The sequence below is a fragment of the Littorina saxatilis genome, linkage group LG9 (genome assembly GCF_037325665.1).
Source record: "Littorina saxatilis isolate snail1 linkage group LG9, US_GU_Lsax_2.0, whole genome shotgun sequence".
Taxonomy (NCBI): Eukaryota; Metazoa; Mollusca; class Gastropoda; order Littorinimorpha; family Littorinidae; genus Littorina; species Littorina saxatilis.
In genome coordinates, this window is record NC_090253.1 from 42,711,320 (window position 1) to 42,726,319 (window position 15,000).

At 42.4% G+C, this 15,000-nt stretch overlaps 1 protein-coding gene across 4 annotated transcripts in view; it reads left to right on the forward strand.

The window, feature by feature from the left end:
* The window catches only part of LOC138976153 (uncharacterized), an 86,265-nt gene that overhangs the window by 55,420 nt on the left and 15,845 nt on the right, over positions 1-15,000 (forward strand). The window lies entirely within an intron of this gene.

Below are 15,000 nucleotides of genomic sequence, written 5' to 3' on the forward strand. Positions count from 1 at the left end.
TGAGTCTCTCTCTCTCTCTGTATGCCTGTTCTCTCGCTCATTCTCTCTGTGTGCCTCTTTGTCTGCATCTATGTCTATATATATATGTCTGTCTGTCTGTCTGTCTGTCTGTCTCTCTTTCTCTCTCACTCTCCTAAATTCAATCATATAAAATACAGAGAGAGAGAGAGAGAGAGAGAGAGAGAGAGAGAGAGAGAGAGAGATAGATAGAGAGAGAGAGAGGAGGCAGAAAGAGAGAGAGAGAGAGAGGAGGCAGAAAAAGAGAGAGAGAGAGAGAGAGAGATAGAGAGAGAGAGAGAGAGAGAGAGAGAGAGAGAGAGAGAGAGAGAGAGAGAGAGAGAGAGAGAGAGAGCCTGCGTGTGTGATTGAATAGATTTATCAGAAAATCCGATCGGTAAGTGTTTCTTTTGCAATTTTAATTTCGTTGCGAAAGCTACGGATAACCACACCCCCACCTGAACCTCTCGCAAACAACAGTGTCTTTATTCTAGTGCCTATGATCTTGACCGCGTGTTAAAGATTTTCCACATGCTGGTCTGTGCAACGATTCCGGCAGCAACGATTTTACCACAATGCACTCGGCGTCAATTACCTTTTAATCCTAAATTTGTCAAGTACGCCTGAGCGATTTTGGATCTTTAGTGAACATTTTACGATCGTCGCTTTTATTGAATAAAACGGAAGATTAAGCGCGGAATTACGGATCAGACCACGATTTTGATGAGAAAATTGCTTGGGAATGAGTAGGAGGAGGCGGCAGAGGAGGATATGAGAGAGAGAGAGAGAGAGAGAGAGAGAGAGAGAGAGAGAGGGAGAGAGAGTGTGTGGGTGTGTGTGTGTGTGTGAGAGTGTGTGATAGAGAGAGAGAGAGAGAGGGAGAGAGAGAGAGAGAGAGTGGGGGAGAGAGAGAGAGGGGAAGAGAGAGAGAGAGAGAGAGAGAGAGAGAGAGAGAGAGAGAGAGAGAGAGAGAGAGAGAGAGAGAGAGAGAGAGAGAGAGAGAGTGCGTGTGTGTGTGAGAAAGTGTGTGATAGAGAGAGAGAAAGGGAAAGAGAGGGAGAGAGAGAGAAAGGGAAAGAGAGGGAGAGAGAGAGAGGGAGAGAGAGAGGGAGAGAGAGAGAGAGAGACTTTGAACTTTGAACTTTGAACTTTATTAGGACCTTTCTTACAGCTAGTCCTGATCTGAGCAAACAAAATGGTTATAATCGAAATGGGAATACATAGGAACAAACTTTTTATGATGAAACGCAGACACACGCAATAATAGTAATTTAAGAATAAGATCATTCTTTACAGACATGTGATATACAGATATCACAATACGGGCAATACAACCATATGCATACATTATCAGAACACACACCAAGTTGCAAGACACACACATGCACATTTCAGAAGGATAGAAGGCCTACATACGTTTGAGCAACAAGGCACATCACATAAAGTGATGTTTGAATGTATTTTTGCAGATCTTATGTGTTTTGAATGTTTTAAGGTTACTGATCGATTTTAAGCATGTAGGTAAGGAGTTCCAGACATAGGCTCCCGAGTATGAAAGACTAGTTTTAAATATGTCAATGCGTGGCTTCGGGCAGGCCAGATTATGCTTGAAGGGAGAGAGAGAGAGAGAGAGAGAGAGAGAGAGAGAGAGAGAGAGAGAGAGAGAGAGAGAGAGAGAGAGAGAGAGAGAGAGAAAGAGAGATAGAGAAAGAGAGAGAGAGAGAGAGAGAGAGGGGGAGAGAGAGAGAGAGAGAGAGAGAGGAAGAGAGAGAGAGAGAGAGAGAGAGAGAGAGAGAGAGAGAGAGAGAGAGAGAGAGAGGTGGTGGAGGTGGGGAGAGTATTGCCAAACAAAGAAAGATTAAAAATAGAAGTATATATGATACACGGTAATTAAATTACAGTACAATTAAACTGAAAATAAATCTGTCAAACAGACTGTCAACCTGACAGGAGTTCCGGTATTTGCACCACCGGCAATTACTGGTCAAAGGGGCTCCCCTGGACACACACCAACATTCTACGACCGAGCTGCTTTTCATGTGCAGGGATAAATAAAACGAACTCCGGAAATAACGGGTGACTGTCGACCTTTTGTGTGCACTGACAAATATCATATTTGGCGTTGTCGACGTTTTTGATTGAAGAGTCTGAATAGACTATAAAGAGAATTTTGAGTTTGAAAAGTACTTGTCCATCCTGCCGGTTAATTTAGCAAACGCTGTTTTAAAATTTAGAACACTGAATCATAAATTGCCTATACAAAAAGGTAGGACTCTTAGTATTCCCAGACAAGACAGAATCTGTCACAAATGTTCATCAGGTGACCTTGGGGACGAGTTCCATTATATTTTTGTATGTCCTTTTTTTACCAATTATAGAAAACAGTTGTTACGGTGCTATTATTATGCCCGCCCCAATTCAGTTAAATTCAGAGAGCTTTTTTCCACTACAAAAAAGAGTTTATTGCTAAAACTCGCAAAGTTCATGACACTTGTCATGGACTGTTTGAGAAGCGAGTAAAATTTAATTCTCTTTTAGCTTTATACTCCGTTATCTGTTTTGTGTTGTTTGTAATAGTATCTTTGTCCTTATGTTAACTCACCCATCACCCCCCCCTCCCCCTTCCCCCCATTTCCCATAGTAAAGAAATGTATGTAATTACTTTGTGTGTTTTATTATTATTATTATTATTATTATTATTATTATTATTATTATTATTATTATTATTATTTATTATTATTATTATTGTTGAATTGTTTCTTGTATTGTTTTTGCTCTCCCTCACCCCTCAACTCCCTTTTCTGTACATAGTCTGATTTCTTTTTGTTTTAGTTCCTTTTATTTGGTGTTGAATGAAATGTGTTTTTATTGTGTTTTTTAATTTTCCATGTACCCTCACGGGGTTTTATCGGAATAATAAAACTTGACTTGACTTGACTTGACTTGACAAACTCCACCCAGACTCACGGCATGCGTGCATCTGATCAGTATCATCAAATAATCACGAAGCCGACTTTCCATCGCTCCTGTGAATTGTATGCTAAAGTGGCCCTGTTGCACAATCGCAATCGAAGTCCATGTTGCCTGCCACTGTATCAGACTCGCCTCGTGAACTCAGTGGTCAGAGTAGATTCTTTGTTGAAGATGGTGGCCCGTACATCAGGCCAAACAAAAATATATGTTGGTTTAGGGTAACCCGACCGACCCTATTTTATTCCCTCCGACCCTAAAACTTTGTTTTCATTTCTAAACAAAAAACCAACTTTTGGCACATTTTGCGAACCATACCGAGACTAAGGGAAGTAACCTCCTTTAAAATCGACTTAATTTAAGGGAACAAATAAAATAAAATAAAAAGCCGACCTACCGACCCTATCTTTGTTGGTCACGTTACCCTAAACCAACATATATTTTTATTAGGCCTAAAAGTGTTTGCCTTCATAGCCATATTGAGGGCCCCAAAGGGTTTAAAACCGTGATCGTGATTGGCGTTTTTTGACCTTTCTGTGACCGTGATTGCCGAAATTTCCATTTCTGTGATCGTGATGGGACTTTGCCCGTGATCCGTGATGACAAAAAAATCAAGTCTCGTGATCGTGATCGTCATTTGTTTTCGTGATCGTGATGTGCATTATTGCAAAGCATTTTATTTTCAACGTACATTTTTTACACCTGTATCACTCTATGATCCTCTATTCGTCAAGGAGCCAATCATCCTGATTGAAGGGAAGCAACAACACATTCAGAAATATGATTTTGACAGGGATTTCTTCCCTTTAAGTGAACCAATCACACAAAAAAAGAGATCCAATCAGAAGGCGAATTGCAAAAGTCTGCCAAACGTCATCCAATGGAAGGGCTTCGTGCTAAAGCCTTTTGAGTGCATTCAGTCAAATTCGAATTCGAAGATCAAAAATGGCGTGCAGCGGTACTGTCATCGAACTTCTGTTATATTTTGTGGATTCAAACCAGACCAAAGCAGGCGGCGAGAATGCCTTCCTAGATGGAAAGGTCAGGCCACGGGTCCGTCTTTCCGAAGACGAAATGTCAAGGTATGTTGATCTATTCAGGGCCGGACTAGGTAAGTACTGGGGGGGGGGGGGGGGGGGGTTACAGATGGGGGTCCAGGGGGCATTGCCCCTTGGTGGGGTCCAGGGGGCGAAGCCCCCTTGGTGGGGGTTGCAAGGGGGCAAAGGCCTCTTGAAGCTGAACGTTTTTTGATGTTTCTGAAGGGAAAGGAAGCCTCTCCTTGAACGAAAAAGGTAAATTCGACAGCAAGCTGTATAGGCAATGAAGAAGAATTGAGATTGTAAGGACTCATACTTTTTATCACAAAAATCGTTGAAGAAAAATGACGGGCGCTGTGGCGTGGTGGTAAGACGTCGGCCTCTTAATCGGAAGGTCGAGGGTTCGAATCCCGGTCGCTGCCGCCTGGTGGGTTAAGTGTGGAGATTTTTCCGATCTCCCAGGTCAACTTATGTGCAGACCTGCTAGTGGCTTATCCCCCTTCGTGTGTACACGCAAGCACAAGACCAAGTGCGCACGGAAAAGATCCTGTAATCCATGTCAGAGTTCGGTGGGTTATAGAAACACGAAAATACCCAGCATGCTTCCTCCGAAAGCGGCGTATGGCTGCCTTAATGGCGGGGTAAAAACGGCCATACACGTAAAATTCCACTCGTGCAAAAACACGAGTGTACGTGGGAGTTTCAGTCCACGAACGCAGAAGAAGAAGAAGAAGAAGTTGAAGAAAAATGTCTTTCGAAAGAGGGTGAGAGCTGCGATTTCTCCTCGGATTTCATGATGATCCAGATGCAACCCCCCCCCCTCCCTCTCCCACAAAAAAAAGAAAAAAGAAAAGCGTTTGGGAGGTACATGCTTAAGTCAGGGGGGGGGGGGGGGTTGCGCAACCCCTGTAACCCCCCCCCCCCCTAGTCCGGCTCTGTCTATGTTGCTCTATGACTGTTCTGAATGTAGGCAAAGATCTTGAAATTTGTTCAAGATCTTTGAGTTTGATTGAAATCATTGACATTGTCGACATTGCCACGTCCGGCTGTCACTCGCTCAGTGTGACCTCGACTGGCTCGAGTCTGATCGAGTCTGCGTGTAGCCAAAACCGAAACTAGAAATGTGTTTTTCATCCCAGCAACGTAGACACGCTTGGCATAGATTCTAATTGTCGCTTCTTTGCATTATTTTTTAAGCTTGGATTTATTTTAGCGCCTGTAAACTTATCAACAATGGGTTAAATTCAGGAACTATGGCGGGGAGACGTGTCAGTTTGGGTCACTTGATCCTCATGTCAAAGTCGATCAAAGTCATGTTCGTTGGGGATTTTGTTATTATAGACTCTACCATCACACATACATGTGCTTTAATTTCAATCCACCCAATAGTTTTTGAGAAAATGGGTTTAAAAGATTTAGCTCTGGAAATGTGAAATTGTGCAAGTATATATTCATGTGTGTGAGTGAGGGTGTGGGAGTTGAATGTGTATGAGTGTATATTCCTTCACCCACCTTCATGATTCCTAGACTGACCTTTAGTCAGGATTATAGACTCTACCATCACACATACATGTACTTTAATTTCAATCCACCCAATAGTTTTTGAGAAAATGGGTTTAAAAGATTTAGCTCTGGAAATGTGAAATTGTGCAAGTATATATATTCATGTGTGTGAGTGAGGGTGTGGGAGTTGAATGTGTATGAGTGCAGGGGCGGATTAGGGAAGGGGGGGGGGGTTACAGGGGTTTCGGACCCCCCCCCCCCCGGCTGTCCAAAAAAAATTAAAAATTAATTCTAACTTTAAAGAAATAATGAGTGGCTGCTGACACCAGTTGATCATGTTTAAAATCAAGGATAAGCCATAAATTGTTCATAAAATAGCTAAAACTTTTTAGCTTCTGGGGGGCTAACAGGGCCTTGCCCATGTACCCCACAAGGTCTACCCTTGAACCCCAGGTTGTAACCCCCCTCCCCCCTCTGGCTTAACTGCTCCGCCCCTGGAGTGTATATTCCTGTGAGTGTCTGTATGAGAGAGAGAGAGCGAGAGAAAAAACAATGAAAACAACATTCTTGTTACTGATTACAAATCATGATATGTATTTCTATGTGTGAATGAAAGAGATTTCAAAAAAAATAATAAAAAAATGCAACAGTTGTCACTTTGTGTTGAATAAACAATAGATCCAGAGGAGCGAATAACTGTGTGGTTGTGTTTACTTTGACACGTGCTTTCTGTACCTGAAACTTTTACCGTGACCGTGATTTGCCACTGGTGTTCGTGATCGTGAAAACAAAAATCAAGGTAGCTGTGATCGTGAAAGCTAAAATTTCCCTTCCCGTGATCGTGATGATACCCCCCCTTTGGGGCCCTCCATATTGTGTGACTGGCAGCGATCTGTGGGTGGCTTGTTGGTCTTGGCAGCATGTGACCTCAACTTTGTCTTTGTTACAATTCTGCACAGTTATGGGCAAGGTGGGTGTCAGAATGATTTGACTATGGTACTCGCAGCTCGCTACTGTATGTAGATGTTTTAGAGTTTATATGAACAGTAAATCTGAAAGTGACCCTCCACCACGAAATGAGTCGCATGTCACCTTTGCATGATTTTCATATTTTTACATTTTCCTAAAGAGTTTTTTTTATGCTCTATCCAGTGGTGAAAACCGTTTTAGAAAAGAGCGAAAACTGTTTGAGTGATAAGCCTGTGACAAAGGTGACCCTCATGCACACTGTTACTAGACACCCACCGGACTGATATTTTGCCTAGCGCAGAACCGCGCGAGGTGACATGCGACTCATTTCGTGGTGGAGGGCCACATAGTCTAAGTTAACGGGTATCAAAAAAAAAAAAAGGGGGGGGGGGGGAGGTCCACTGTATTAAGTTTTATCAATCAATCAATATGAGGCTTATATCGCGCGTATTCCGTGGGTACAGTTCTAAGCGCAGGGATATTTTTATGCCGTGTGAGATGGAATTTTTTTTTTACACAATACATCACGCATTCACATCGGCCAGCAGATCGCAGCCATTTCGGCGCATATCCTACTTTTCACGGCCTATTATTCCAAGTCACACGGGTATTTTGGTGGACATTTTTATCTATGCCTATACAATTTTGCCAGGAAAGACCCTTTTGTCAATCGTGGGATCTTTAACGTGCACACCCCAATGTAGTGTAAACGAAGGGACCTCGGTTTTTCGTCTCATCCGAAAGACTAGCACTTGAACCCACCACCTAGGTTAGGAACGGGGGGAGAAAATTGCTAACGCCCTGACCCAGGGTCGAACTCGCAACCTCTCGCTTGCGAGCGCAAGTGCGTTACCACTAGGCCACCCAGTCCGAGTTTTATGAGCTTCTCAAGCTGTAGACAATGAATATTTACACTCCTAAGAAAATAAGGGTTATATTGAAATACCACAGCAAGAAATCCATTGTTTTTAGTACTATTTGCACCATTGCAATATTATGATCCTCATATTTCAGCACACTGAACATTGCATTTTTCAACTTAAAAACACTGTTCTCAACCCAGATCTTCATTGACACATTTTCAGACAAACAAGAAACCTTGATTTAAGTTTTCATATGAATGACACACCTCGTACCATAATTATGTCTCACAGTATGACTTGCAATTTTTTCCTTGATTAGAGATCCAATGTCCATGAGGTTTCGGCACAAGAAATAGACAGCTATTTCCTGCTTCTTTACTCAGGTTTCGCTTTACTCGTCATGCAGAATTCAACTCAGATACAGCAATCTGAGCAGAGTGGCAGAGCATGCGAGATGTTTGCTTTTTGATAAATCTAGTGTTGCACTACTTTCGGAACAGAGAACAAAGTCTGTCAAAATAAAGCTGGTAAAAACTTGTACATATTAAAGAACTGTTTTTATTTTGCAAAATGTGGCTTTGTACAACATTCTGAACAAATATTTGTAAGTACACCAACATAACTAAATTTGTCGAGTGGCATTTTCACACAGCAAATTTGACAAAACTCGCGTTTAACCCCAATTACCCACATTTTTGCTTAGTTTGATTTGTCTGTGTACTCTTTCTCAGTCTGTTTCAAAGGGATGTTTTCTGCAACAACAAAAAACACAACATTTATGTACAGAAGACCGAACGGATACCATACGATGTAGTTTTATCCGATTTATGACAATACATACTAAAATCCCTTGTGCGCATGACTGCATGGGCATACATTACAAGTCAACAAAAGTAGAATCCTAAGGGAGGTAAGTGAGTTTTGACCAAAAAAGGGGCAGAACATTTCAAGTCTCAATAAAAAGACAGCCCATAATTCTAGCTGAATGTCTGGGGGCGTTTCATTGGCAAAATATGTCAAATTCTATTATCTCTTTGAAATTTGGTTAAGCAGTACCATTACTTTTGTGAACTAATCAAACGGGGAAAGGGGAACAACTCTGCAAAGAGGACATTTTACCGTGACTGGATTAAAAAAAAAAAAAAGCTGCATCATGGCCACGTTTCAAACATTTACATAAACACACAATTAATCTGCTGAATGTAAAATAATTACCAGGCGGTGCCACAAAATATTCCTCCACAAAATATTCTTCTCAGAACAGAATCCGTTCACCGATTATGGCAATTGTAGGCCTACGCTGAGTTAATGAGTTATATTGCCGTATTTGTTTCTGCCTCTGGCAAAATTTGGTGATGATTTGATGGACCTTATGTTGTGCTATACACTTCGTTTTTCCGTTTAGGTTTGCTGCTATCTGAACATATATTTCAAAGGTGTGGTTGGTGTTTAAAAAAAAAATTGTTTCTTGATTATGAAGTGATTGCTGTTTTGAGCATTTTTCCCCTGTGTGTGTGTGTGTGTGTGTGTGTGTGTGTGTGTGTGTGTGTGTGTGTGTGTGTGTGTGTGTGTGTGTGTGTGTGTGTGTGTGTGTGTGTGTGTAAAATCATAAAACTACACACAGGAAATGGCCATACTGTAGATTTGTTTGCATGTTCACTATAAAGACCCCCCCCCCCCCCCCCCAACCCGGCAAATGTACCTTTTCTTCTCAACGAGAGACCGAAAAGACCCTTTTCAAATGCTAGATTTCAACAGTAATATAAAAGTCAAGTCCCTTCCCGTCCTCATTTACCTCCTCTGATTCTTTTGTTGTATTCTTTACTTTGTCTTACATTCCTAATAAGGGTATAAGCGATTTTCTGACCTTGACATAACATGGAAACAGTTCCTTTCTAGATGTACATATGTATAACCACACAAGTTTAGTGTAAACTTAGCTTGTTGTGTGGTCACTAATGTTTATATCGTACTATACATGCCACCCTGTACTTTGAGGGCCCCAAAGGGGGGGGTATCATCACGATCACGGGAAGGGAAATTTTAGCTTTCACGATCACAGTTACCTTGATTTTTATTTTCACGATCACAAACACCTTGACGAATAGAGGATCATAGAGTGATACAGCTGTGAAAAATGTACGTTGGAAATAAAATGCTTTGCAATAATGCCCATCACGATCACGAAAACAAATGACGATCACGATCACGAGACTTGATTTTTTTGTCATCACGGATCACGGGCAAAGTCCCATCACGATCACAGAAATGGAAATTTCGGCAATCACGGTCACAGAAAGGTCAAAAAACACCAATCACGATCACGATTTTAAACCCTTTGGGGCCCTCTACTTTCGGAATAAAATCTTGTTTAAACCAACAGTAGCCAAGGGGGAAATGTAAATTTTTTCTCAAAGAGAGACCCAAAATACCCCTTTTCAAATGCTAAGTTATAACAGCATCTTGGGGGCAAGACTCCACAGACCACCACCCCCCCCCCCCCCCCACCTGGCCAACCCCTGTACCCCTACCAGAGTTTGGAAGCACCTCCCTCTCATCTCATACACGATAGCTAGCCCTGGTCTTGTTTTGTGAAAATAAAGCGTTTGAATTACTCGCCTTTCTTGTTTGTTTGTTTAATTTTTTTATCGCATGTACTTAAGCCTGGATAGATCTTGGGGGGGGGGGGGTGGGGGTGTACATGATTGCACTAACAGGAAGGAAGCTATCTTTCACGCGATCCTATCAAACAACGTGCTATAGTATACTCTCGCACCACCCACACTCAGTTCATTCATGTATCTGATCAATATCATCAAATAATCACAAAGCCGACTTTCCGTCGCTCCTATGACTTGTATGCTAGCAGGGAGTTGCCCAATTGCAATCGAGGTCCATTTTGCCAGCTACTGTATCTGACTTGCCTAGCAACAAAACGCCAACAAATTGAAGGCCATTGGTTGCACATTGATACCCATGGGGGACTGCGGAGAGTACGCGAGAGAGTGAATACTTTTTTTTATTCGGAGTGGATTTGTTTTCTTCTGTGGGATAACGCGATTACTGTAAGTTTATTGTTACGTTATTTTGATAGAATGTATATATATATGTATTTGATGTTTAAATAGTACGGTTTTATTCATACTTTATATATGTAAAGCGCGGAGAGCATATTTACTCTGGTTCGCGCTATGTTAGCTCTCATTATTATTATAATTATTATTACCAGTCGTGTATGAGATGAGTTTAAAATGCGTAGAATTGTCTCTAGTTTTCCAGGAACTTATTGAGTTTGCTGTGGTTGATCAACACCTCCGGGTTTGACGGGGGTGGGGGAGGGTGGGTGTGTGTGGGGGGGGGGGGAGGGGAGGGGTAGGGGCCGGGGTGGTTCGGGGTTTCATCTCCGAATCAAAGCTGATATAGTTTGTGTCTCTACGGATAAAAAGAGGAGGCGGAACTGAAAACACTTTTGTTTTCTGTCCGCCTTCCGTCGATGGCCCGACCGTTTGCCTGCCTGGTGGATGCTGTAGTTTCCGTAGCCGGCTTAGTTTTCATTTTCAATATGATCAGATTATTTTATGCATGACGGCAATGGAATTGACTTTTCCCCACTCACTGTATCATACTTGCCTAGCAACAAAACGCCAACAATATGAGCACGGAAGGCCATTTATTCCATGTTGATTGATATCCATTGGAGATCCAGAACAAAAGAGGACGCGAGAGAGTAATATTAATGTGAGAAGTGGTCTTTGTTTCAAACTGCGAGATAACACTGCGCTGGTTAAAGGGGTTGGCTCCGTATCATCGGAGGGTTGTTGGTATTTCTCCGGTTAAAGATAAGGTTGAACCTAATCAATGCGTGTGTGTGTTTGTGTGTGTTTGTGTGTGTGTGTGTGTGTGTGTGTGGGTGGGTGTGTGTTTGCGTGCGTGCGTGCGTGCGTGCGTACGTGCGTGCGTGTGTGTGTGTGCGTGTGTGCGCGCGCTTATTCAACAAGCCCCTGGAATTATACCTGATCTGTCTAATTATAGCGAAAAAGAAATGACTAAGCTATACAAATGTGTCTATTAGTTGTCGAAGTAGTGCAATACCGCGTGGACTGATCTCTCCGGATGACAAATGAGTTTAATTTCCTCCCTGAAGGTAATGGATCTGTTATTGCCGTGGTGTCTTTTCGTCTGTAAAAAGATAATTTGTCGACGACTTTCTTTTTAACCGTTGATTACTGATGATTATTTCCTGTCTTCTTGTCATTGACGAAATGATTTCAGTTGTCGGGCGCAGCAATGATTATTTATCGTGTTTTCTGGCATGAGGGAAAAATCGACCAGATAGTATCAGTGTGTGTGTGTGTGTGTGAGTGTGAGAGAGTGAGTATGTGTGTGTGTGTGTGTGCGTGTGCGTGTGTGCGTGTGTGTGTGTGTGTGTGTGTGTGTGTGTGTGTGTGACTCGGGCAATCGAGGTTAAAAAGGTGTTTGATTCATTCCAAACGCTCGGTTGTATCATTGTTTATGTGGCTGAATTCAGTCAAACTATTTGTCGCTTGCCGTACTTGTACAAATCTCGACATCGAAATCTAATGGTTTCTCACTTCGAAATTCGATTCCATCATCAGCCGCTTATAAAGTTCAAGGGTTCAAATCGGTCTGTTCGTTACTGTTCAAATTGTAAAGTTTTCATCGAACCGGCAGAAGTGCTTGTTTAAAAGGGTCAAAACATTGAAACCTATGTCACTCAGTTCATGGCAGGTAGTGAACATATTTTGAAGTGTTATTCCTAAACCTGTCAACATCTTATGAAAAAGTTCAAACGTGTTGTTTAAAGGTAAAACCTGAAAGAATGTCACATTTTGTGTTCTTGGTCGTGTACTTCTCAGATATTCTTATCTTTACTCTCCAGGTCCGTCTTATTACTGCTCCTTTAAATTTCAGATTTTCTTCGAGTTCTACTTTTCAATCGAACGCCCCCCCCCCCCCCCCACCCCTTCTTCTTCCTCTCCCTACTTCTGTCTCTCTCTCCCTCCTCCTTAGCTTTGTACGTGTCCTTGACTGACTAATAGTGTCTTATATTGGGGGGGGGGGGGGGGGGGGGGTTATCGCCACTCTTTGAGGCTTGGCTACATTTGCCCATAAGGAGCCGTTTTCTGTCGTTAAAAGCCCTAAAAACAATAGCGAAAGTGGTTGAGCTATTTATATACAATGCATATTTATACTTGTGTGCTATGTGTATATTATTATTCATGAATGTGTATTGAAAACTTTGTAAATTGTATTAGTTTATTTCGATATATGTATGATTATTTTATTAGGACTTGTGTGGGTTACCATTTTGTTAAGCGTATAAGTATATCATTTTGATGTTTATTATTATTCGATTTGGAATAGTGTACTGAAAGATTTATTAATGTATGTTTTTGTGAGGCGCTCAGAACTGTTTTAGGCTTTGTGCCAAATAAATATCCTCATTATTAGTACCATTACTAAGCAAAGCTTCGTGTACACTACATTGGGGTGTGCACGTTAAAGATCCCACGATTGACAAAAGGGTCTTTCCTGGGAAAATTGTATAGGCATAGATAAAAAATGTCCACCAAAATACCCGTGTGACTTGGAATAATAGGCCGTGAAAAGTAGGATATGCGCCGAAATGGCTGCGATCTGCTGGTCGATGTGAATGCGTGATGTATTGTGTAAAAAATTCCATCTCACACGGCATAAATAGATCCCTGCGCCTTGAGTCCGAGTCTGGAGATACGCGCGCGATATAAGACTTCATATAACATAACATAACCATTATAAACGACACAGCTGGGTATTCTTTGCAGAATACTTTTGTGACTAATCTCAAAATAACTCAAATATTCGTCAGTGCAGTGTCTATACACACATTGCAACTCTCCAGCGCCTGAAGTGAGTCTCGATTCTTCATCGTCAGGTTTTATTTGCAGGAAGTTGGTACATTGGGCTTATTTACAAAGTAAAGCGTTTACTGTTTAGTGCGTGATACGATTAGTCCAACCCACGCTTAAGACCAGATTTTGTTGTTGTTGCAATTTGAATAAGTATTGTTTGACAGCGAGAGTCTCTTTAGGCGGCTAAACGGTGGGAACATGGTCGCTGGAGATGATTTTCTGTTAAAATGCCAGTCTCGCTTGGGGGCAATAATTGTCTGCGTCGCTGTAGTGCTTGTGTGTGTCACATGTTGTGTGTTGTGTGTGTGTGTGTGTGTGTGTGTGTGTGTTTGTGTGTTTTCGTGCCGCGTGCGTGCGCACGTGTGTTTGTTTGTGTGTGTGTGTGTGTGTGTGTGTGTGTGTGTGTGTGTGTGTGTGTACGTGCGTGTGCGTATGTTTGTATACATGTATGTATGTGTGCGTGTGTGTTTGTTCGTGCGTGCGCGCGCGTGTGTGTGTTTGTGTTTGTGTGTGTACGTGTGTACATGCGTGCATGCGTGAATGCGTGCGTGCGTGCGTGCGCGTGTGTGTAATACCCCAGCTGCGAAAGCCATTCTCCCCGTGCGACCATATGAATTGTGTGGCAGGCTCTTTTGCATCGCTGTAGGGTGCTCGAGTTGCCCGAAATGATAAGTGCGCAACACTGCTGGACACGACAGATACCATTAGTATTACTTTCTTTGTAGGTATCTATATCTATATATACGGCTTGTGTGTGTGTGTGTGTGTGTGTGTGTGTGTGTGTGTGTGTGTGTGTGTGTGTGTCTGTGTCTGTCTGTCTCTCTTCGCGATGCACAGCCAAAGTTCTCGATGGATCTGCTTCAAATTTGGTGGGCATATTCAGGTAGACCCCGGACACAATCTGGTCGATGAAATTTTCAACCCGTGCTCTCAGCGCGCAGCGCTGAACCGATTTTGGTTATTCTGTAGATCCATTTCCAGTAACTCTTCCTTATCTTCTCCAGTGTTTTGCGCGTTTATCTCCCTTCCTTCGTGTGGCGTCAATCGCGGGTATTCGGCTCTACGTATTCATACTCCGTATCGCTCAAGTTCAAGTTCAAGTTTTATTAGTCCATAACCCCTGGGGGCATTTTGAACAATAAATACAATCAATACAATCATGACGATCATCACGATCATCCCGGCGAAGCCGGTACCCCCCCCCCCCCCCTCCCAGCGGGTTAGGGGGTGTCCCATATTGGGACGAGAAAGAATTTACCCGATGCTCCCCAGCATGTCGGAAGAGGCGACTAACGGATTCTGTTTCTCCTTGTACCCTTGTTAAGTGTTTCTTGTATAGGATATAGTCAATGTTTGCATAGATTTTAGTCAAGCAGTATGTAAGAAATGTTAAGTCCTTTGTACTGGAAACTTGCATTCTCCCAGCAAAGTAATACATTGTACTACGTTGCAAGCCCCTGGAGCAAATTTTTGATTAGTGCTTTTGTGAACAAGAAACAATTGACAAGTGGCTCTATTCCATCTCCCCCCTTCCCCCGTCGCGATATAACCTCCGTGGTTGAAAACGACGTTAAACACCAAATAAAGTAAAGAAGCCGGTACCCGGCGAAGCGGGTAATCATCTAGTAATATTATATAGCTGGTGCTTGGATGCTTGTGTGAGTTTTGGGGAGAAATCGTTCGTGTGTGTGTGCGTGCATGTCAGTGTGCTCGCGCGCGCCGCGTGTGTACCTGTGTGCTTATGTTAGA